Source organism: Oncorhynchus kisutch, linkage group LG20 (assembly GCF_002021735.2).
Source record: "Oncorhynchus kisutch isolate 150728-3 linkage group LG20, Okis_V2, whole genome shotgun sequence".
Classification (NCBI taxonomy): Eukaryota; Metazoa; Chordata; class Actinopteri; order Salmoniformes; family Salmonidae; genus Oncorhynchus; species Oncorhynchus kisutch.
The window spans coordinates 37,942,115-37,966,897 of NC_034193.2; the positions used below are offsets into that span (position 1 = coordinate 37,942,115).

At 42.0% G+C, this 24,783-nt stretch overlaps 1 pseudogene; it reads left to right on the top strand.

Annotated features, from left to right (window-relative positions):
• Positions 1-860: 860 nt before the first annotated feature.
• Positions 861-24,783, top strand: part of LOC109875515 (mitogen-activated protein kinase kinase kinase kinase 3-like) — a 90,927-nt pseudogene continuing 67,004 nt past the window's right edge.

The window sequence follows — 24,783 nt, forward strand, 5'->3', positions numbered from 1 at the left end:
GTCCGGTACATCTGGTGCTCTCATGCATGCTTCAGTGTTGCCCAACAGTAAATGAAGTAATTTGATCAAAATAACACTGCAGGGCATTGGAAAAGGTTACTTTCACATTGTGTGGGTCATTGCCTTTGTTTAATATATTTTTGTGCTGTGCATTCCTATTTTCCGATTAATGTAGGCCTAGGGAGTAGGGACAGGTCCATCTAGTGACACCTGTTTTTCTCTGGAGGATATTACACAAAGGCAGGACATAAAGGGAAATTAAGAATAACAGTGATTTGTGATATGGTCAAATGTGATAACGCATTGGCTTTGTATTAGTAATTTTTCGATCATTCAGTAATAAGGACTTTTTATTGCAAACTTTCCACATGCACAAATTCTTAGTAATGCTGACTCACAAGGCAATAGAATATAATAAATTAGCACAATATGATTGTTTGTATAGTTATTATTTTGTGTGCTTTCCAGTTTTAATGACAAGTAATACATTCTATCAATATTGTTGCCTAATGCAGCATATGATCTATTATACCATAATTATGGATTGATATAATCAAACTCATAACATTGTTTTTCCAAGTTTATGATCTTAATTTTCCTAATTCTCGAATTCAATGCTATTCTGCTCTATTGCACCTCTGGATATTTGTGAGAATGAGAAGAAATAATCCAGCTGTAATTAAATAGAGAATTAGTAGGGTATTCATGATCCCCTTGTCGAAGACATTTCTGGAGGCTACACAAAACCAAACCAGTCACTCCTAAAGTCTGGTTTCAGATCAGATCTGTGTCCAGGGGAGACCCCAGCCAGCCCATTCCTTGCGTTCCCTTCTTGGACAAGCCAGCTGGCTGCGGCGCACGCGCAGTGTGCAGAGAAGGCCATGTTGACGTTAGGCTGGGATTTTTTTTTCTGACGACGTGTTTTTAAATATTGTATGTTTTTCGTCATTTGTGGTGTCAGCGACCCAACAAATATAAGGACTGGATAACTAAACCGGGGACTTAAAATGGCTTCCACTTTCGACCTTTCAAGGCGAAATCCGCAAGAGGATTTCGAGCTAATACAGAGAATTGGGAGCGGGACCTACGGAGATGTATACAAGGTAACATGGGATTTTAGTTAGACATCGTCTTTTTTGATAAACCATTGATATGCTACCAATAAAGACATTGTTATTAGTAACCTGACTACAGTTTAGGAACTTGGAGTAGCCTTCAGGAGTTTAGCCAGTCGGTCAATAACTTGGCAACAGTGGTTGTTGAACTAGTAACGTTATATCCAGGCTGTTAGCATGTTTACCAACTCGCTACAGATGTGTTCCAATTTCCAATTCACAAAGCCCAACGTAAGGAATTCTACCGGTTCTTGTGATAAACGCATACTTATCCCCGTGAAATTCCACGAACGATACCGTTACAATGTTTGTCATCGCTATCCCTAGCACAATAATGGACTAAAGGAGTCTAACATTACTGCTTAGAGTCAAAGGACCTTACATGTTCTGTTTCTTCTTCTATGGTATATTGGCGATCGTACAATGTAGTGTGCTTTCTGCCACCTACTGTACGGGATGGAATCAGGACCCCCCCCCCAAAAAAATTTGGGGGGACAAAAATAAATAAACGAAACTAAATCAAACAACTTTTCTGATAAAATATCTATTAGATCTGATCACTACACAGGCTCAAGGCGAAAGAGGGTAGGTGGGTCCTCTGGAGCCAGACCTCTTACAAGTCTTCAGATGTAAAATCCTTAAGTCCCCAAAACAGTTTTGCCGCAGCCACAATAATGTCCAGTTTCTTAGACTTCTTTGAGACTTGTGCCGTAAACTTTATAACTGGCAATGAACGCCATAAAATCCACCTTTTTAACACACGGTATCTTTTGACTGGCAGCAAACATTTACTACAGGCTGTGGTCGGTCCACTACCATGTCTTCGCTAGCATCACTTGTTTTCTCTTCTTTTAATCTCCTCTGCATGGGATATTTGATTGACCGCTCCAACCTTTGCTACCTCAATCATCTTGATTTGGGAACTCGGGATCATGATCACCACCACAATTGCAACACCACTGTCCTTCTACACACAGTAGAAGTATACACACAGTATACTCTGTCTGTCTGCACCTCACTTGAACATGGCCAAATCCTTTACAATTCTTACAGTGCAATGGTTTGCGGACGAAAACTCTTACAGCGTATCTTACATAACCAAGCTTCACATGCATAGGTATTTGCTCTTTATCAAAAAACAACAGGACCGACAGACTTTCTTATTTTTTTCCATTCACCCAATGGGTCAGACACTGGGCACCAACCACACCAGGATTTCTCTTCAGGTATTCAACCTGAACATACGTTGTCACCCCTGAGATGATTCCTTTGATGGGTTCTCTACTCTGAAGTTCAAAACATCTCTTATTAATAAAAAAATAAGACCACTCCTGACAAACTCAACTTTTTCTTGTGCATGCCTCACCGTTTTCGACACCTCAAACGGGTCTCCCACATATGCATCCTTACTCAACAAACGCGTACCAACAACAAGTAATTCGTTATCATTCATATACATATCCTCCACTCCAATTTTAGACAATTTCCTTTTTGTTCCAGTTTTTGATACTACTGTTGTCCATTCAGAACATTCATCTTCACCAACTTTGCTCATCGCGGCGCTTGATTCAACCTCAGCAACCACTTCTGCCATCTTTCCCTCCCCCCCACATGTTCTGTTTGACCCCAATATAGTTCTAGAATGTCGCTGTAGATTACTGACAATTTAAGATAAAGCTAACATTTCAAACAAACAGACATGACTCAAAAACAAAGAACAAATTACAATTACAAGTCATTAATTATATATATGTATTTATATTACACACAAAAGTATGTGGACACCCATTCAAATGAGTGGATTTGGCTTGTTCAGCCACACCCGTTGCTGACAGGTGTATCAAATCGAGCACACAGCCATACAATCTCCATAGACAAACATTGGAAGTAGAATGGCCTTACATCGTCATAGGATGCCACCTTTCCAAAAGTCAGTCCGTCAAATTTCTGACCTACTAGAGCTGCCCCGATCAACTGTAAGCTCTGTAATTGTGATGTGGAAACGTCTAGGAGCAACAACGGCTCAGCTGCGAAACGCATTATACGGAATGATGAATCACTCTTCACCACCGACAGACGAATCTGGGTTTGGCGGATGCCAGGAGAACGCTACCTGCCCCAATGCATAGTGCCAACTGTACATTTTGGTGGAAGAGGAATAATGGTATTGGGCTGTTTTTCATGGTTTTGGCTAGGCCTCTTAGTTCCAGTGACAGTACATTTTAACGCTACAGCATACAATGGCATTCTAGATGATTCTCTGCTTCCAACTTTGTGGCATTAGTTTGTGGAAGGCCCTTTCCTGTTTCAGCATGGCAATGCCCCCGTGCACAAAGTGAGGTCCATACAGAAATGGTTTGTCGAGATTGGTGTGGGAGAACTTGACAGGCCTGCATAGAGCCCTGACCTCAACCCCATCGAACACATTTGGGATGAATTTTAACGCCGACAGTGAGCCAGGCCTTATCACCCAACATCAGTGCCCGACCACTAATGCTCATGTGACTGAATGATAGCAAGTCCCTGCAGCAATGTTCCAACATCTAGTGGAAAGCCTTCCCAGAAGAGTGGAGGCTGTTATGGCAGCCCATGATTTTGGAATGAGATCTTCGACAAGCATGTGTCCACATACATCTGGTTATGTAGTGTATGACCCCTCATTCATGTCAATAGGAATATCACTCATTTTCTATTCCGTTGTCTAAAGACACTCAAAACTATTAACACTCAATACAACAACAAAAACAGAATATTTAAACTGTAGTAAATTACTCACTTAAAATGTACCAAGTATAATACATTTTACTTGAACAGTGGGAAGAAAAAGTATGTGAACCCTTTAGAATGACCTGTATTTCTGCATAAATTGGTCATAACATTTAATCTGATCTTCATCTAAGTCACAACAATAGACAAACAATCTGCTTAAACTAAAAACACCCAAACAATTATAATTTTTCATGTCTTTATTGAACACACTGTGTAAACATTCACAGTGCAGGTTGGAAACCCTTGGATTTAATACAGGTTGACCCTCCTTTGGCAGCAATAACCTCAACCAAATGTTTTCTGTAGTTGTTGATCAGACCTGCACAATGGTCAGGAGGAATTTTGGACCATTCCACTTTACAAAACTGTTTCAGTTCAGCAATATTCTTAGGATGTCTGGTGTAAACTGCTCTCTTGATGTCATGCCACAGCATCTCAATTGGGTTGAGGTCAGGACTCCAGAAGGCACATTTTCTTCTGTTCAAGCCATTCTGTTGTTGATTTAAATTTGTCTTCTGGGTTGTTGTCCTGTTGCATCACCTAACTTCTGTTGAGCTTTAATTGGCTGACATATAGCCTTACATTCTCCTGCAAAATGTCTTGATAAACTTGAGAATTCATATTTCTATAGATGATATCAAGCTGTCCAGGCCCAGAGGCAGCAAAGCAGCCCCAAACCATGATGCTCTCTCCACCCTAGTTTACAGTTGGGATGAGGTTTTGATGTTGGTGTGCTGTGCCTTTTTTTCTCCACACATAGTGTTGTGTGTTCCTTCCAAACAACTCAACTGTAGTTTCATCTGTCCACAGAATATTTTGCCAGTAGCACTGCGGAACATGCAGATGCTCTTTTGCGAATTTCAGATGTGCAGCAATGGTTTTTTTGGACAGCAGTGGCTTCTTCCTTAGTGTCCTCCCATGAACACCATTCTTGTTTAGTGTTTTACGTATTCTAGACTTGTCAACAGAGATGTTAGCATCTTCCAGAGATTTCTGTAAGCCTTTAGCTGAGACTCTAGGATTCTTTTTAACCTCATTGAGCATTCTGCACTGTGCTCTTGCAGTCATCTTTGCAGGACAGCCACTCCTAGGGAGAGTAGCAACAGTGCCGAACTTTCTCCATTTATAGACAATTTGACTTACTGATGACCATCAAGGATTTTAGAGATACTTTTGTAACCCTTTCCAGCTTTATGCAAGGCAACCATTCTTAATCTTAGGTCTTCTGAGGTCTCTTTTGTTCGAGACATGGTTCACATCAGGCAATGCTTCTTGTGAGTAGCAAACTCAAATTGTGTGATTGTTCTTTATGGGGCAGGGCAGCTCTAACCAAATCTCCAATCTCGTCTCATTGATTCAACTCCAGGTTGACTCCTGACTCCAGTATGCTTTTGGACTAGTCATTAGCCTAGGGGTTCACATACTTTTTCCAACCTACACATTTTCCTACACTTTTTCCATCCTACAATTTTTAAGTGATGTATTCAATATAGACCAGAAAAATACAATTTGTGTGTTAACAGTTTAAGCACACTGAGTTTGTCTATTGATGTGAGTTAGATGATCAGATCACATTGTATGTCAAATTTATGCAGAAATCCAGGTAATTCCATACTTTTTCTTGCCACTGTAAATATTATTTACATATCAATAGAACAATTATCCAAAATTTGACCAGAGGGACAATTATTCAGAAAGTATTTCAACGCCCACACAAAGAATGCTATTTGATTGACAACGATTCCTACTTCTGTAACAATGTAAAAATTCAAAACTATTCAGACTATTTCAAAATGTGGGTAACCTCTCTCTATAATATTTAGAATAGACCAGGCCTGACACAAAAATAATAGAAATAGTAGCCTATTTCAACAACAGTTCAGTGAATGCAACAAGTATTAGATAGAGAAGATACAAAACACAACTGTTACAGAGACAATGAAAGATTTGTAGGAGAAATTCCTATTTCACACTGTCACTGTAGTATTGGCATTTAGCCTACAACATGTCATGGAACTTCTGGAAGCTCTACACCATCCTGCAAAGTTGCACATAACACGTTGAGTACCCCAAAGCGATTTCTACACATCTCCCATCTTTGCCCTGCATCCACTCCAGATGCACACTCTTTTGCGCCCTTCAAACTTCACCTGCTTTCAAATTAGTTACAACTCAGGCCCCCCCTCTTCCTGCTACTGTAGCCATATCACAAAGTGAATGCACAAGCTGCATTTTGAATGCCTTCAGGGACCAGCGTCTGGGGTTTCTGGGAAGGGGCCTTTGCAGAGTCTCCCAAAATGTACGCATTTATGATGGCAATGTTGAGCATCCCCCAAAACACACACTTCCACAACACGTTTGTGGCGTGTTCCGAGACGCAGATGGCTAATTGTCTTCCTTCTTGTTTCGTAAACAAGCACTGTATAACATGAAAATATGGCAATGTGGGAACCCTAACCTTTAAAGATATGTATCAATATATACAGTTGAAGTCGGAAGTTTACATACACCTAAGCCAAAGTTTTTCACAATTCTTGACAATGTAATCCTAGTAAAAATTCCCTGTCTTAGGTCAGTTAGGATCACCACTTTTATTTTAAGAATGTGAAATGTCAGTATAATAGTAGAGTGAATGATTTCTTTCAGCTTTTATTTCTTTCATCGTATTCCCAGTGGGTCAGACGTTTACATACACTCTATTAGTGTTTGGTAGCATTGCCTTTAAATTGCTTAACTTGGGTCAAATGTTTCAGGTAGCCTCCACAAGCTTCCCACAATAAGTTGGGTGAATTGTGGCCCATTCCTCCTGACAGAGCTGGTATAACCGAGTCAGGTTTGTAGGCCTCCTTGCTCACACATGCTTTTTCAGTTCTGCCCACAAATGTTCTATAGGATTGAGGTCAGGGCTTTGTGATGGCCACTCCAATACCTTGACTTTGTTGTCCTTAAAACTTCTTAGGGATAGGCCCCTTTTTTCTCAATTTCCTGTCTGAATGACGTGCCCAAACAACATCTTGGCTGATTTCTTTTGATATTCCCACGAAGTCAAGCACTGAGTTTGAAGGTAGGCCTTCAAAGAAGCACTGAGTTTGAAGGTAAGCCTTGAAATACATCCACAGGTACACCTCCAATTGACTCAATGATGTCAATTAGCCTATCAGAAGCTTCTAAAGCCATGACATCATTTTCTGGAATTTTCCAAGCTGTTTAAAGGCACAGTCAATTTAGTGTATGTAAACTTCTTTCCCACTAGAATTGTGATACAGTGAATTATAATTGAAATAATCTGTCTAAACAATTGTTGGAAAAATGATTTGTGTCATGCACAAAGTAGATGTCCTAACCGACTTGCCAAAACCATAGTTTGTTAACAAGACATTTGTTGAGTGGTTAAAAAACAAGTTTTAATGACTCCAACCTAAGTGTATGTTAACTTCCGACTTCAACTGTATCTATCTATATCTCTCTCGCTGATATGAAAGATAAGGAACTGTTATATTTAACAATGTACAGTGTATATATATCAAGATGGACAGGAAAAGTAGTTTACAGATGATGACATTAGTTTTCCTATTGTTATATTCAAAGTAGCCTATCTTTAACAAATTGTATTTTCAGGCCCAAGAAAACAATAGCTCAAGGGGCTCCCAAAGATAAAAATGCTGGCTTATACGGTTAATGGTTTCTCAGTTTCAACTTATTATGTGAATGTGGGTCATGTATTGAAATGCACCCCAATATTTTTTCTGCATAATCTTTGGCTAAGCTATATTTTAAAAAGCCTACTTTGTTTTTCTACCCCTTATGAAAGGTGCATAGATGACTGGCCATATAATGAGTTTCGATCCATACTTCAATGTTGGGATTCAACCCACTCGTCGATCTTTTCATTCTGAAGGCCTTAGCTTACAAGCACCCGAGTGGGCAGTTAGGCCAGAAAATGAGCTACTACACCAAAGTAAGTTGGCCCATATCAAGTTACCAACAGTACATACTAAACCATCCCTCTTGATTTACATTTGTTTCTTACTTTCTTTCATTAAATACTTTAATTTTTTACTTTTTATTTACCCTTTATTTAAGTCAGTTAAGAACAAATTCTTATTTACAATGACAGCCTACCCTGGCCAAACCCGGACGACACTGGACCAATTGCGTCCCCAATGGGACTCCCAATCACATCCGGATGTGATACAGACTGGAATCGAACCAGGGACTGTAGTGACGCCTCTTGCACTGAGATGCAATGCCTTAGACCACTGTGCAACTCGGGGAACGAGTATTTAAATGCCTGGTAATAATTGATGCGAACATGGGTAATTAAAATCAAATCATAATTCTGTCATGACAGTTGGCGCAAGGTTATTAACAAGCACTTATAATAATACGCTAACTTATTTTTATCAACAGTACCCACAATGCCCCTAAATAAGAGGGATAAGGGAGATAGCCTATGCCACAATGAATCAAGACAATAATCCCAAGCACACATCAAAATCCACAAAGAAATTACCATTTCGGTCTCAGGACTTGAAACCCATTGAAAACCTGTGATTTGAATTGAAGAGCCGGAGGCAGTCCTTAAGCACAGACAGGATATCAAGGATCTGGAATAATTCTGTATGTAGGAATGGTCAAAGAATCCCTCTCAATGTGTTCTCCAACTCATAAAACATTTTAGAAAAAGGCTCCGTGCCCTTATTCTTGCAAGGTGAGGTATTGAAAACAGGGGTGTCAATCATTTTGACCCCTACCTTTTTGAGGAAAAATAATATTACTTGTTGAACAAAATCTCTTTCTCTGAGCAATTGTGTTAGTTTAAAATAATATAATTTCTGTTGCATACAATATGGCTCAGTATTTTCATTATTTTATACAGTCATTCTTGTTAAATATTTTGATCAATCATTTCGGATCCCACTTTTAGACAAAAGTGCCAATTGAGTTGATCACTAAAATAATTCAAAGTGCATTTTATTATTAATATATTGACAAAACCCATTTGACTACATTTTTTAAAACTGCCTAGATAGAGTTGCTATTCAAAATGCAGAAATAATGAAAGCCATCATTGTTTATTTTATCTGTTTTCTTTGCCTATAGCATGCAGCCAATTTCATAGCTGCAATACCAAGACTAAGGAGGCTTTGTAGTGGTGATTTACCTAGCTGCAACGTGAAAGCATTTTGCACTCCAGGGAAAAAAATGCCCTAGGTACAGCTCTAGGATCAGCTGCCCATCACCCAATCCTAACCTTACCCATTAATGGGGAAAATGCTCAACTGACCCAAGATCTGTGTCTAGGGGCAACTTCACCCTACTCCCATTTGGCTTCATAAGATTCCTCATCGTCTATAATCCTTGACTTTAAGATAACATTTTTGCATGTGAAAAAATGCTACCGAAATGTCTTGAGTTCCTCCAGTGTTTTTTTGTGAGTATGAGGACTGTTCCAGACAGTGCAACTTGGTAACACCACATCACTTGAAGTGTGTCATACTGTCGTAAGAATAACGGAACAAGTACAGTAATCAAATCAACGTTTATTTGTCACATGCGCCGAATACAACGGGTGTAGACCTTACAGAGAAATGCTTACTTACAGGCTCTAACCAACAGTGCAAAAAAGGTATTAGGTGAACAATAGTTAAGTAAAGAAGTAAAAACAACAGCAAAAAAGGCAGTGTAAAATAACAGTAGCGAGGCTATATACAGGCACCGGTTATTTGAGCTGATTTGAGGTAGTATGTAGATATGGTTAAAGTGACTATGCATATATGATAAACCGAGAGCAGCAGTAGTGTAAAAGAGGGGTTGGCGGGTGGTGGGTGTCGGGAAACAATGCAGATAGCCCGGTTAGCCAATGTGCGCATGCACTGGTTGGTTGGGCCAATTGAGGTAGTATGTACATGAATGTATAGTTAAATTGACTATGCATATACGATAAACGGAGAGTAGCAGCAGCGTAAAAGGTTGTTGTCCTGGCACCACACAGCCAGGTTTCTGACCTCCCTATAGGCTGTCTCGTCGTTATCAGGCCACTGTTGTGTCATCAGCAAACTTAATGATGGTGTTGGTGTTGTGCCTGGCCATGCAGTCATGGGTGAATCAAATCAAATCAAATGTATTTATATAGCCCTTCGTACATCAGCTGATATCTCAAAGTGCTGTACAGAAACCCAGCCTAAAACCCCAAACAGCAAGCAATGCAGGTGTAGAAGCACGGTGGCTAGGGAAAAACTCCCTAGAAAGGCCAATACCTAGGAAGAAACCTAGAGAGGAACCAGGCTATGTGGGGTGGCCAGTCCTCTTCTGGCTGTGCCGGGTGGAGATTATAACAGAACATGGCCAAGATGTTCAAATGTTCATAAATGACCAGCATGGTCGAATAATAATAAGGCAGAACAGTTGAAACTGGAGCAGCAGCACAGTCAGGTGGAAGTTGAAACTGGAGCAGCAGCATGGCCAGGTGGACTGGGGACAGCAAGGAGTCATCATGTCAGGTAGTCCTGGGGCATGGTCCTAGGGCTCAGGTCCTCCGAGAGAGAGAAAGAAAGAGAGAAGGAGAGAATTAGAGAACGCACACTTAGATTCACACAGGACACCGAATAGGACAGGAGAAGTACTCCAGATATAACAAACTGACCCCAGCCCCCCGACACATAAACTACTGCAGCATAAATACTGGAGGCTGAGACAGGAGGGGTCAGGAGACACTGTGGCCCCATCCGAGGACACCCCCGGACAGGGCCAAACAGGAAGGATAGGGAAGAGGGAGTACAGGTGAGGACTGAGCACTCAACCCTGAAGGGCCCCCTTGTTAAGGATCAGCGTGGTGGATGTGTTGTTACATACCCTTACCACCTGGGGGTGGCCCGTCAGGAAGTCCAGGATCCAGTTGCAGAGGGAGGTGTTTAGTCCCAGGGTCCTTAGCTTAGTGATGAGCTTCGTGGGCACTATGGTGTTGAATGCTGAGCTGTAGTCAATGAACAGCATTCTCACATAGGTGTTTCTTTTGTCCAGGTGGGAAAGGGCAGTGTGAAGTGCAATAGAGATTGCATCATCTGTGGATCTGTTGGGGCGGTTCGCAAATTAGACTAGAACTAGGGTTTCTGGGATAATGGTGTTGTGAGCCATAACCAGCCTTTCAATTCAAATTTCAAGCCAAATTGATTTATATAGCCCTTCTTACATCAGCTGATATCTCAAAGTGCTGTACAGAAACCCAGCCTAAAACCCCAAACAGCAAGCAATGCAGGTGTAGAAGCACAGTGACTAGGAAAAACTCTCTAGAAAGGCCAAAACCTAGGAAGAAACCTAGAGAGAAACCAGGCTATGAGGGGTGGCCAGTCCTCTTCTGGCTGTGCCGGGTGGAGATTATAACAGAACATGGCCAAGATGTTCAAATGTTCATAAATGACCAGCATGGTCAAATAATAATAATCACAGTAGTTGTCGAGGGGGCAGCAAGTCAGCACCTCGGGAGTAAATGTCAGTTGGCTTTTCATAGCCGATCAGAGTTGAAAACAGCAGGTGTGGGACAGGTAGCACGTCCGGTGAACTGGTCAGGGTTCCATAGCCGCAGGCAGAACAGTTGAAACTGGAGCAGCAGCACGGCCAGGTGGACTGGGGACAGCAAGGAGTCATCATGCCAGGTAGTCCTGAGGCATGGTCCTCCGAGAGAGAGAGAGAAAGAAAGAATTAGAGAGAGCATACTTAAATTCACACAGGACACCGGTTAAGACCGGAGAAGTACTCCAGATATAACAGACTGACCCTAGCCCCCCGACACATAAACTACTGCAGCATAAATACTGGAGGCTGAGACAGGATGGGTCAGGAGACACTGTGGCCCCATCCGAGGACACCCCCGGACAGGGCCAAACAGGAAAGATATAACTCCACCCACTTTGCCAAAGCACAGCCCCCACACCACTAGAGGGATATCTTCAACCACCAACTTACCATCCTGAGACAAGCCCGAGTATAGCCCACACAGATCTCCGCCACGGCACAACCCAAGGGGAGGTGCCAACCCAGACAGGAAGATCACATCAGTGACTCAACCCACTCAAGTGACGCACCCCTCCTAGGGACGGCATGGAAGAGCACCAGTAAGCCAGTGACTCAGCCCCTGTAATAGGGTTAGAGGCAGAGAATTCCAGTGGAGAGAGGGGAACCGGCCAGGCAGAGACAGCAAGGGAGGTTCGTTGCTCCAGAGCCTTTCCGTTCACCTTCACACTCCTGGGCAAGACTACACTCAATCATATGACCCACTGAAGAGATGAGTCTTCAGTAAAGACTTAAAGGTTGAGACCGAGTCTGCGTCTCTCACATGGGTAGGCAGACCATTCCATAAAAATGGAGCTCTATAGGAGAAATCCCTGCCTCCAGCTGTTTGCTTAGAAATTCTAGGGACAATTAGGAGGCCTGCGTCTGGTGACCGTAGCGTACGTATAGGTATCTTCCAGGACCAAATCGGAAAGATGGGTAGGAGCAAGCCCATGTAATGCTTTGTAGGTTAGCAGTGAAACCCTGAAATCAGCCCTTGCCTTAACAGGAAGCCAGTGTTGGGAGGCTAGCACTGGAGTAATATGATAAAAATGTTTGGTTCTAGTCAGGATTCTAGCAGCTGTATTTAGCACTAACTGAAGTTTATTTAGTGCTTTATCCTGGTAGGCGGAAAGTAGAGCATTGCAGTAGTCTAACCTAGAAGTAACAAAAGCATGGATTATTGTTTCCGCATCATTTGTGGACAGAAAATGTCAGATTTTTGCAATATTACGTAAATGGAAAAAAGCTGTCCTTGAAACAGCCTTGATATGTTCGTCAAAAGAGAGATCAGGGTCCAGAGTAGCACCGAGGTCCTTCACAGTTTTATTTGAGACGACTGTATAGCCATCAAGATTAATTGTCAGATTCAACAGAAGATCTTTGTTTCTTGGGACCTAGAACAAGCATCTCTGTTTTGTCAGAGTTTAAAAGTAGAAAGTTTTCAGCCATCCACTTCCTTATGTCTGAAACACAGGCTTCTAGCGAGGGCAATTTTGGGGCTTCACCATGTTTCATTGAAATGTACAACTGTGTGTCATCCGCATAGCAGTGAAAGTTAACCTTATGTTTTCGAATGACATCCCCAAGAGGTAAAATATATAGTGAAAACAATAGTGGTCATAAAACGGAACCCTGAGGAACACCGAAATTTACAGTTGATTTGTCAGAGGACAAACCATTCACAGAGACAAACTGATATCCTTCCGACAGATAAGATCTAAACCAGGCCAGAACTTGTCCATGTAGACCAATTTGGGTTTCCAATCTCTCCAAAAGAATGTGGTGATCGATGGTATCAAAAGCAGCACTAAGGTCTAGGAGGACAGATGCAGAGCCTCGGTCTGACGCCATTAAAAGGTCATTTACCACCTTCACAAGTGCAGTCTCAGTGCTATGATGGGGTCTAAATAATTTCACGGCTACAGACTTGAGTGCTGCGGGTCAGTAGTAATTTAGGCAGGTTACCTTAGTGTTCTTGGGCACAGGGACTATGGTGGTCGCTTGAAACATGTTGGTATTACAGACTCGGACAGGGAGAGGTTGAAAATGTCAGTGAAGACACTTGCAAGTTGGTCAGCGCATGCTCAGAGTACACGTCCTGGCAATCCGTCTGGCCCTGCTGCCTTGGGAATGTTAACCTGTTTAAAGGTCTTACTCACATTGGCTGCAGAGAGCATGATCACACAGTCGTCTGGAACAACTGATGTTCTCATGCATGTTTCAGTGTTACTTGCCTCGAAGCAAGCATAGAAGTAATTTAGCTCGTGGCTGTGCTTCCCTTTGTAGTCTGTAATAGTTTGCAAGCCCTGCCACATCCGACAAGCATCAGAGCCGGTGTAGTACGATTCGATCTTAGTCCTGTATTGATGCTTTGCCTGTTTGATGGTTCGTCGGAGAGCATAGCGGGATTTCTTATAAGCTTCTGGGTTAGAGTCCCGCTCCTTGAAAGCGGTAGCTCTAACCTTTAGCTCAGTGCGGACGTTGCTTGTAATGTATGGCTTTTGGTTGGGGTATGTACGTACAGTCACTGTGGGGATGACGTCATCGATGCACTTATTGATGAAGCCAGTGACTGATGTGGTGTACGCCTTTAAATGTTTTTATTTAACCTTTTATTTAACTAAGCAAGTCAGTTAAGAACAAATTCTTATTTACAGTGATGGTCTACCATGGAACAGTCCTGTAACTTAGCATCTGCTTCATCTGACCACTTTTTTTTATTGACCGAGTCACTGGTGCTTCCGGCAGATTAGCCCAGCGTCGCCGGATCCTTAGAAGGCACCCCAATCTCATTCCGCGATATCTCGGTCTCAGTCTCCTGCAAATAACAGGATGAGAGCCTTGTCTGGAGTAAATCCCTCTCATCCGGTAGCAGCAACATTATGTACAAATGGTTACAAACAATGTGAAAAACAAACAAAATAGCACACGGTTGGTTAAGAGCCCATAAAACTGCGGCCATCCACCCCTCTTCACTCAATATAACTATTATTGTAATGGACACCATAGCAGTTGTTTGCTAACAAATGGCTTATAATTAGTACTTCTACTCAGTATAAGCTTGGCGATATGGCCACAATATCATATCACCTATTTTAAAACATTTGGACGGTATTTTTGTTTTTGATTAATAAAAGTTCTAAATTTGCTTCGAGTAGTGTGTGACCCTAGGGTGGCAACACATATATTCTAAGTGATTTCAATGGGTCTTTCTTAATTCTGATTGTTTTATACTGTTCAATTCAACTTCAACCATAAAGAATTCCCTACATTTCAATACATTTCTGCATTTCCTGCACTCATTTGAGATAATTCCCACACTACCACATAGGGCTGCATGATATGGGCCAAAAAACTAGGCCTTATTATTAACAAAATATTACAATTGCGATTTGACTTGCGATTTAGATCAAGTTCAAAGATTTTTTCTGAGTTACAGTTCATTTAAGGAAATCAGTCAATTGAAATAAATAAATTGGGCCCTAATCTATGGATTTCACATGACTGGGAATACAGATAATGCATCTGTTGGTCACAGATAAAAATACAAAAAAAGTAGGTGTGTGGATCAGAAAACCAGTCAGTATCTGATGTGACCACCGTTTGCCTCATGCAGTCCGACACATCTCCTTCGCATAGAGTTGATCAGGCTGTTAATTGTGGACTGTGGAATGTTCTCCCTCTCCTCTTCAATGGCTGGGCAAAGTTGCTGGATAATGGCGGAAACTGGAAAACACTCGTACACGTCGATCCATAGCATCCCAAACATGCTCAATGGGTGACATGTCTGGTGAGTATGCAGGCCATGGAAGAACTGGGACTTATTCAGCTTCCAGGAATTGTGTTCAGATCCTTGCGTCATTGGGCCGTGCATTATTATGCAAAAAAATTAGATGATGGCGACAGATGAATGGCACGATAATGGGCCTCAGGATCTCATCACCGTATCTCTGTGCATTAAAATTGCCATCAATAAAATGCAATTGTGTTTGTTGTCCGTAGCTTATGCCTGCCCATACCATAACCCCTGTTCACAATGTTAACATCATCAAACCGCTCTCTCACACGACGCCATACACGCTGTCCGCCATCTGCATTTTTTTTTTTTGTGAATTTTTTTACCCCTTTTTTCCCCCAATTTCGTGGTATCCAATTGTTTATTAGTAGCTACTATCTTGTCTCATCGCTACAACTCCCGTACGGGCTCGGGAGAGACTAAGTTTGAAAGTCATGTGTCCTCCGATACACAACCCAACCAGGCCAGGCCAGGCCGCACTGCTTCGTAACACAGCGCCATCCAACCCGGAAGCCAGCCGCACCAATGTGTCGGAGGAAACACCGTGCACCTGGCAACCTTGGTTAGCACGCACTGCGCCCGGCCCACCACAGGAGTCGCTGGTGCGCGATGAGACAAGAATTTCCCTACCGACCAAACCCTCCCTTACCCGGACGACGCTAGGCCAATTGTGCGTCGCCCCACGGTCGCGGCCGGTTACGACAGAGCCTGGGCACGAACCCAGAGTCTCTGGTGGCACAGCTGGCGCTGCAGTACAGCGCTCTTAACCACTGCGCCACCCGGGAGGCTACAAATGCACTCCTTGAGTGACATGGGGAGGGGCTAAGTCTGTGTGGAAAGTGGCACGGAGAGTGCGGACAGGGATGACCAAAGTAGCGGTGTAAACTATAAAAATGGATGTTACACACGGCGTATCACATTTAACATACCAACTTTCAAATTCAGTTATATAAGGTAAAGTGAAAAACCCTAACTGTTCCATGCAGCAATACCGGTATATAGTAAAATACGGTATACCGTCCAGCCCTACTTATAGCTGTGTCTCTCTACTATGACATTCTTATGACTTTGACATGAGTGTTATAGCATGGTCATGATAGTAAGTGTTAACTATTATTGTAATGAACACCAAGTCCAGGTAGCAGACAATGGACTGACCCTAACATATATTTATGTAGTTGGTTCTGTATATTAACAAATATACATGAGTTCTAACTTAATTTAATTTCTAACAAAAGTTGTTAGTTTACAATTGTACAGCTTATGCTTCCTGCGTATAAAAGCCACGACGGCTGCTGGAAAGCCCCGAATGCAAGATTAGTAAGTCACACGGTGGAGGAACATGTTGCCTGTAGCCTGCTGTAAGTGGCACTTCACTTTTTAATATGGGAAACGGCTGTGAGGATTCTTCTTCAATATATCAATTATATGTGGAAATATGTGTTTGAGTGAACATTAGCAAGCTAGCAGCTTGATGAAACCAAGTGAATTCTCTCCTCCCTCTCTCCCCGGATTTAGCTTGTGGCTATCACTGTCTAGCTGGCTAGGTTTAGGATATTTACTAGTCCATACCAGTGACAAACTTAGCTATGTATTCGATATATGGCAATACACAAAATCTATCTCACTTATTTTTCCAACCAGAAAGAAAAGGTCACAAATTGATTCAGAAAAAGAGGACAAGGATAGCTAGCTATAGCATGGTAACGTTAGCAGCTGCCTCTTCAACGAGAAGAGACTGTGACGACATTGATCCTAAAATCAAAAAAGAAACTTCCACCCTCCAAAGAAAGCATGGCTCTCAGGCTTCTCCGAAATGCCGGCAGATCCGGATCCATGGCCGAAGCGTGGCATTTCAGTTGCGCCCGCACCTGGCAAGCTGTATATGGGGCGGCAGGGTAGCCTAGTGGTTAGAGCGTTGGACTAGTAACCGAAACTGTTCCTAGGCCGTCATTGAAAATAAGAATTTGTTCTTAACTGACTTGCCTAGTAAAATAAAGGTAAAATAAAAAAAAATGGTAACTCCCCCGGAGCCACAGAATGGCCAAATTACCACAACATGCAGCCCCCACAAACACCTTGTAAACTTGCTCTATACAGAAATGGTGACATCCATCGCAGCCAAAATTATTATTTCCCATAGGCTTGTACTGTCTATAGCAGTGATCACCAACCTTTTCTAAGTCAAGATCACATTCGCAGTTAAAAAGCAAGCTGAGATCTACTGCTCAGATTTTTTTCTAAACATGACTTAAAATATAAGCCTATGCAACATTAATAAAAATATGCAGTTTTGAATTATAATATGGTCTTAAAAAGAACAATATTGTCAGGCCAAGCACATAGCCAATAGGCTGTGTTAATACAGTATATGGCCTACTGCAAGTTTGTGCAGTAGGCCATATACTGTATTAACACAGCCTATTGGCTATGTGCTTGGCCTGACAATATTGTTCTTTTTTAAGACCATATTATAATTCAAAACTCAAGCTTTGATAACAAAATGGATCTGTTGTTGTATCACTTGCGAGGCACAGCTTTTTTTATTTTACTAGACTGATGGTACTGTACCTGCATGTATTGGTCAGTCTCAACGGGAGGGAGGGAGCGAGCAGCAGAGGGTCTGCCTCTCACTGTCCCTGCTCTCTCCTTTCCTCCATTGAGACTGACCAGAGTGGGGAAACCATCCTCCCACTCCTTTTAAATTGCTGAACTGCCTGTTTGGACAGTATGTCAGGCTTAGATTGGGTTGTTTTGATAGTTCTGCGGCTTCTATGCCTCAAATGGTTTTGTATTGATTTCAACAATCTGAGGAAGCCCTATTGTCCGGGGAGGGAGTGTGTCAGTGTGGAGTTGGGATGGAAAGAGGAACAATTGAGGGGAGGAGGGCGAGGGAGGCAGATAAATAGAGAAAAAGAGTGAGAGAACGCGGACAAGAGATATAGTGAGAGGAAGAGTGCGGGTCTAAAGGAAATATGGTGATGCTGCATATTTGCATCGCAGCCCTGGTTTGAGTGGAATTTGTCCATTCTCTTTCTAAGGGCTGTAGTGGTTAACTGCGAAATGGATTGTGTAAGCAGATCTCTTCAGACAGAGCTAGGCCTCCTTCAAACTCAATGGCCTTGTTAGAATACTTAAATGCATCCTTCCTTGTTTCCTTGAGGTAATCAACAGATCTATAAGTGTTTGGATAGATGAAAGCAAGGTTACCACCCCATTATTTTCACTGATCCAACCAATTCCGATCTGTGATTATTTCAAGAAAGGGAGGGAAGGATGCATTTTGAAGTATTCCAACTGGGCCATTTGATTTTCCTGCATTTCATCAGCTACCTTAACTTTCAGGGGTGTATTCACTAGAAACCAAACAGAAGAAAACAAATGAAACAAGGAGGGACCTGCCTGAATTTGTCCAATAGAAACTATCGTTGCGAAACATTTTGCTATGGTGTGCACTGAATACACCCCAAGTTCAGCTCAACCGGAACTCTTTGAAGTTTGGGGCCGAACTTTGAATAGACATTGACTGAATGTGGTCCAGCAGCAGCCATTGTGTAGAGAGAGTGTAGTGAAGAGCCTACTTGGCATCCAGTCATCTCAGTCCATTTAAGCCTTCCGGAGGCACGGCTATGGAGGGATGCGTTTAATTTGGTTAAGGTGATTAACACTTGTCTTGAGCCTTGTTGGCCTGCCTTCTTCACAGCACGTACTACTCTCTCTCTTTCTGTTTCTCTCTTTCTCTGCCTCTCCCGTTCTCTCTTCTCCTCTTCCTAGCCTATTAGATACTAAACTATTTACATATTCAGTCTGTTGAGATCTCTCTCTTTTCTCTCTATCCCTCACCATTCATCTCTCAGTAGGCATGTATATCTCTTGGCATGTCTTTCTCATGGTATGAGATTAAAATCAAAAGTCTACCCTTAGCTAGGAGACAGTGAGGCCATCATTTTCATGTGTCAATACAAACCATCTATTTTACAGTATCAATTAACTGTCTTTGTATAAAAAGCCTGTTGCGAAACACAAGACGGCACCAATGTTCTTTTCCTCAACGAACCCTCATAAATGTTGTCACCCAATCCTTTCACACTTAGAATTTTTCATCAATTATTTACCCGAGTCCCACAACTGGGCCATTGTCCCTTCCTGTTCCACTATTACAGCGTCGAGATTGGAATCTCCCCATGCGGACCAACCGGGGCTCACAACCCTGACTTTGAACACCTCTGGCTCTGATACATTGCCGGCAGTGCTTTATTTGAAGGGTATGTACATAAGGCCTTCATAACACATTCATAAGAGGTATATGAGCTTTAAAATAGCCTAACACTTTGTTTAAATGTGTTGTCATAATGCCTAGCTACATAAGGTGGTCATAAACACTACTTACTTGACATTACATAAGTTGACAAATGATGTCACATAACCAGACCCTAAACCCGTCTCCTTATTTTGTGCTTGAATGCTTATGAGATCTCTATGTAGGCATTATAAAGAAGCTTTTAAATAATGAATACATTTTTCTAACATTACAGAATGGAGTTAATGGTCAGACACTGAAATCACACTAGACTGTCGTTCACAGGCACTTTGTATGAACTTGTATCCACATCCTGGAATCATCTAAAACACCCTATTCAGGAGTCAAATGCTCAGAATAATTAAAGGCCTCCTTTTCTGTCTTAGCACCCATTGGGCCTCCCATCTACCCCATTTCTGTCTTAGCACCCTTTAGGCCCCCCGATCTACCCCATTTCTGTCTTAGCACCCTTTGGGCCCCCCGATCTACCCCATTTCTGTCTTAGCACCCTTTGGGCCTGCCCATCTACCCCTTTTGTGTCTTTCTGGCTATAGTTAGCAGTAAGGATGTGCATCTTTCCCTTACAAGACAATTCAATACGTATCTATTGGCCTCTGATACGATACAGGAACGATACGTTTTAGTTTGAATTGATTCGGTGCGATGCGGTTTGATTAGATGAAGAATCAAAGCAATTCGGTACAAAACGATTCAGCGCACAAACATTTGTTGCATAAACCCATTCATTTTCCATTGTAAATTCAAAACGGCTGCTGATGGAACTCCGGTGCAAGGCCTCTGAGCTGGATCTGTCTGAGCTGACCTCTCTCCCCGTCTGTCTGTCTGTGTAAGAATTATATACATGTGTGCGGTATGTGTAGGCACCTGTACTGAGCCATAATGGAAACAGGGCATCTACCACCACCCCACTATCAGATAAGGGGGGCAATGTTTGCTTTTTGATCTGAAATTGACATCACCCACTAATTAATTTGTCATTTTTGCAGATTCAAAGTGTTTGAGCTAGTGATGTAATACATTTTTATCTTTAAAATACATCTGACATAGCCAATGAACATATAGCTCAACATTGGGTTCCATGCCCCATTTCAAAATCGAATGGTTCAGACCTTCTGGAGGTTTTCTGTCCTCGTTCTGAAATTATCAACTTTACCCTGTATATCTATATAAATGACCATATACACCGAATGTTTAAAGCAAAACTACCAAAACTATTGCTGATGGTAAACCTGAACAATCAAAAATGGAATGTAGCCTAAGCTCTTATCAGCAGGTAGACTATAGCTAGGTGAGAGACATTTCTCAGGCTGTAGCTTAGGCTACTTTATTCCTGTAAACATAACTTTCAACAGCGCATTTGATTACAATAACCTAGCAAATTACGTTGGTCGTCACTCAACTAATAACGCCTAATAATGCGCAAGCCTTTTTACAATTTTTTTAATGCTGAAGGTGATGCGCGGCCTATCTCTTGGTCAGCGTGCGAAGCAGCGCACAGTTTGACTAGGCTACTGATAATGTCCGGGTTGTTTGGCATGCAAAATTACTTGTTGATCAATGATTGTTAACACGGTTGCTTAGTTCGACACAGACGCACAAACGATTAGGTATTTTCGTAAAGGTAGAAAGTAATATGAGCAAAATATGCTCCCCCTGAGCTCTTAACGAACCTATTCTTCAGTAGTCCTGAAAACCCAACCCTAAGCAACAGTGATTTAGGGTATGGTTTCAATGATGGACTCTTTAGGTATAGAGTAACTACGTCACTGCCTACGTCACTATTTTATCTGCTTGAATAAAATACAAAATAGTAGCTAGCAAGATGGAGATCAGTGAGTGCATTTCACAAGTGGCTAGTTTGCTTCAGCTACCTTCACTAAAACCACTGCAAAGGTTTTGCCTGCAATCTTAAGTTTCGAATTGGGAAGTTCTGGCATGTCTGACTCGTGATTTGTTGGGAATTTGTCTGTCTGAAGAGAACCCACCCTGGAATTATTATAATTTTTTTCTTATCGAAGTTGCCAAAGGAGTCCTTCATTGAAACCAGCCCTAGTCACTGTTGCCTAGGGTTGGATTTTAGAGAGTAGTTCATCAAGCCTTGAAGTTGGAAGACATTGCTCTAGCAACGTCAATATCGCCGGTTCAATTCCTCCAGTGATCACATGCACTTACTAAACTATATGTCGCTTTGGATATAAAGCATCTACTAAGTGACATGTTTTATTATATTAGAAATATGTCATTCTGAGTGGCTGTCATAAGTACACTAACTCGGCTGGATTATATCAAACCGACATTAAGAATCGTTGGCAGTATTTTGGTTTACATTTTTATGGGTTACATATTTCAGATGTGAGTCTACTTGGTGTTTTTTTTTATGGTTGCTACCCAAAACCATACAGGAAAACGTTAAAGGGTTAGTTCACCCAAATTACAAAATTATCCATTGGTTTCCTTACCTTGTAAGCAGTCTATGGACAAGGTGTCTTGCTTTGGTTTTGTTTACCTGGCAACTGTCTCCAAGTGCTAACTTCTTAGCATTTAAGGGACAAGTACAATACAAGTAGATGCATTCCACTTTTTAATTTGGGTGATCTATCCCTTTAACATGTTAAATACTGCATGGATGCCTTCTCTCCACTGTGAGTACAAGTTCAAAAGAGGTCTTCTCTTTCCTCACCATGAAAAGTTAACGTTAGCCAACCCTATCTGTCATACTCCCTTTGTAAACAAAGCTGCTGGATCAATGGTAGGTATTATTTCACTCAGACCAGGAAGTGTGTGGAATTCTACAGCACAGCTATGAGCAGGCATGCAGAAGGGAAATAGGGTAATTCTGTGTGAAAAGGGAACGAAATGTGACTTATTTCTCCATAATCCATTTGGAGACAGATGTGAAATAGATGATAAACATATTTCCTCCAAAGGACATTTCTATGGATTGCATTTCAGGAAAGTCCACAACGTCAGGGTCATTAGTTGCTCCATTTTCACATTAAATGACCCAATAAAGACAAGAGTTTCTGCTATGAGCGTCCTCTTTTTAGCCTCCCTCCTGACATGTCTCTGATGTTTGAGTTTTGACATTCAGGACTAGATTGATCAGACACAGAAAGCATGTCTCTCTGCATTTCTGGATAATTTTTCCATCTGTTATTCTTAGGAACAATGACAGTAATTACATCACCTATTAAACACGACAAAACCGCTATAACTGACGACATCCAAAAGCAACACGGATACATATTGCCGTGAACATAGATACATGTTTTATCTCTCTCCTTTTCTCGAAATGCAGTGAAATAAATTCTGCCTTGGTGCAAAGAAAAGGTTGCTCCAGATTCTCCTCTACAGTCGGTGCGAACCCTGTGGCCCCTAGGGCCCGTGTTGCGTTGGCCTATGTTGTGATTTATTTTCTCAGGCTGTAATTACCTGAGATGGCAGCCAAATGCCCTGCTGTGCCCTGCACCTGTGCTGCCTGAGCTAGACTGAGTACATGTCACTGGGACGGAGGAGAGTTGGGTCAGCGTTCCCAATTGGGGCGGGGGGGCAGCCTGCAGGGGGAAGGTTGGCAGAAGGAGTAGAGGTTGGAGTTTTTAGACAGGTGTTAGTAAAGGTTTCATGGCCTACCCCTTTACCCCTGTGACGGCAGTGGGTAATGATTTTGCCTCCATCTGTACCTTGCACCTGTGTTGCCTTGGCTGAGTGGCGCTGGAGCGGTTGGGGGCTGTGGGAAAAGAGCCATGGGCAGCCTGCAGGGGAAGGTTGGAAGGAGTGGGGGTTGGAGTTCTTAGAGAAGTCGGAGTAGAAATAGGTGTGGGCCAGTCAGAGTAAAGGTTTCATGATCTGTCTGCTGCTGCTTTTCCTCTTCTTTGCCACCGTGATGGCGGTGGAAGGTTGGGTAATGTTGGTCGTGGAATGTTGCAGAGTGTGTGCTTGCAGTGGCATTTGTTGTAGGCTAATTTGCTTTAATCACTCGTGGACAGACTACGTAACATAAATGTTATTGTGGTGTCTATCAACAGACTGGCATGCGATGACTAGTGAGGAACATAGTTCCAGTTCACTGGGTTTGAGTCACTGGTTATATTGTGGAATCACACTATCGCAGGGCGGGCATATTTTGAATTTCGGGACGGGGAGGTGACATTTTGGCCCCTGAGACTTTCAGACAGGGGTATGCAGCCACCAAAGACTTTCCAGTTTATAATCTAACACTTCTCCCCCCAGAACCTAATCAAGTACTTTGCGTGAATTTCTTGGTTCAGGGTTACTGAAATTATGTTCTCTTGAGAGCTATAGAGTCTTGTTCTCTGCCCTTTGCCAGTGGCCCTTGACGATCAGAAATCTGAAAAGCCGGGATAGGTGGATCAACACCTATCATCTAACTTAACTCACCCCTCCTAAACTAAACCCTAATCCTAAACCAATTTTGATTAACCTTTGAATCTGCCGGCTAAATGTCTGCCTTTAAATCAAATCAAATTGTATTGGTGACATACGCATGGTTAACAGATGTTATTGCGAGTGTAGCGAAATGCTTGTGCTTCTGGTTCTGACAGTGCAGCGATATCTAACATGTAATCTAACAATTCCACAACAAATATCTAAAACACATAAATCTAAGTAAAGGAATGGAATAAGAATATATACATACAGTTGAAGTTGGAAGTTCACATACACCTTAGCCAAATACATTTAAACTCAGTTTTTCCACAATTCCTGACATTTAATCCTAGTAAAATTTCCCTGTTTTAGGTCAGTTAGGATCCCCACTTTATTTTAAGAATGTGAAATGTTAGAATAATAGTAGAGTGATTTATTTCAGCCTTTATTTATTTCATCACATTCCCAGTGGGTCAGAAGTTTTCATACACTCAATTAGTATTTGGTAGCATTGCCTTTTAAATTGTTTAACTTGGGTCAAACGTTTCGGGTAGCCTTCCACAAGCTTCCCACAATAAGTTGGGTGAATTTCGGCCCATTCCCCCTGACAGAGCTGGTGTAACTGAGTCAGGTTTTTAGGCCTCCTTGCTCGCACATGCTTTTTCAGTTCTGCCCACATTTTCTATAGGATTGAGGTCAGGGCTTTGTAATGTTCACTCCAATACCTTGATTTTGTTGTCCTTAAGCCATTTTGCCACAACTTTGGAAGTATGCTTGGGGTCATTGTCCATTTGGAAGACCCATTTGCAACCAAGCTTTAACTTCTTGACAGATGTCTTGAG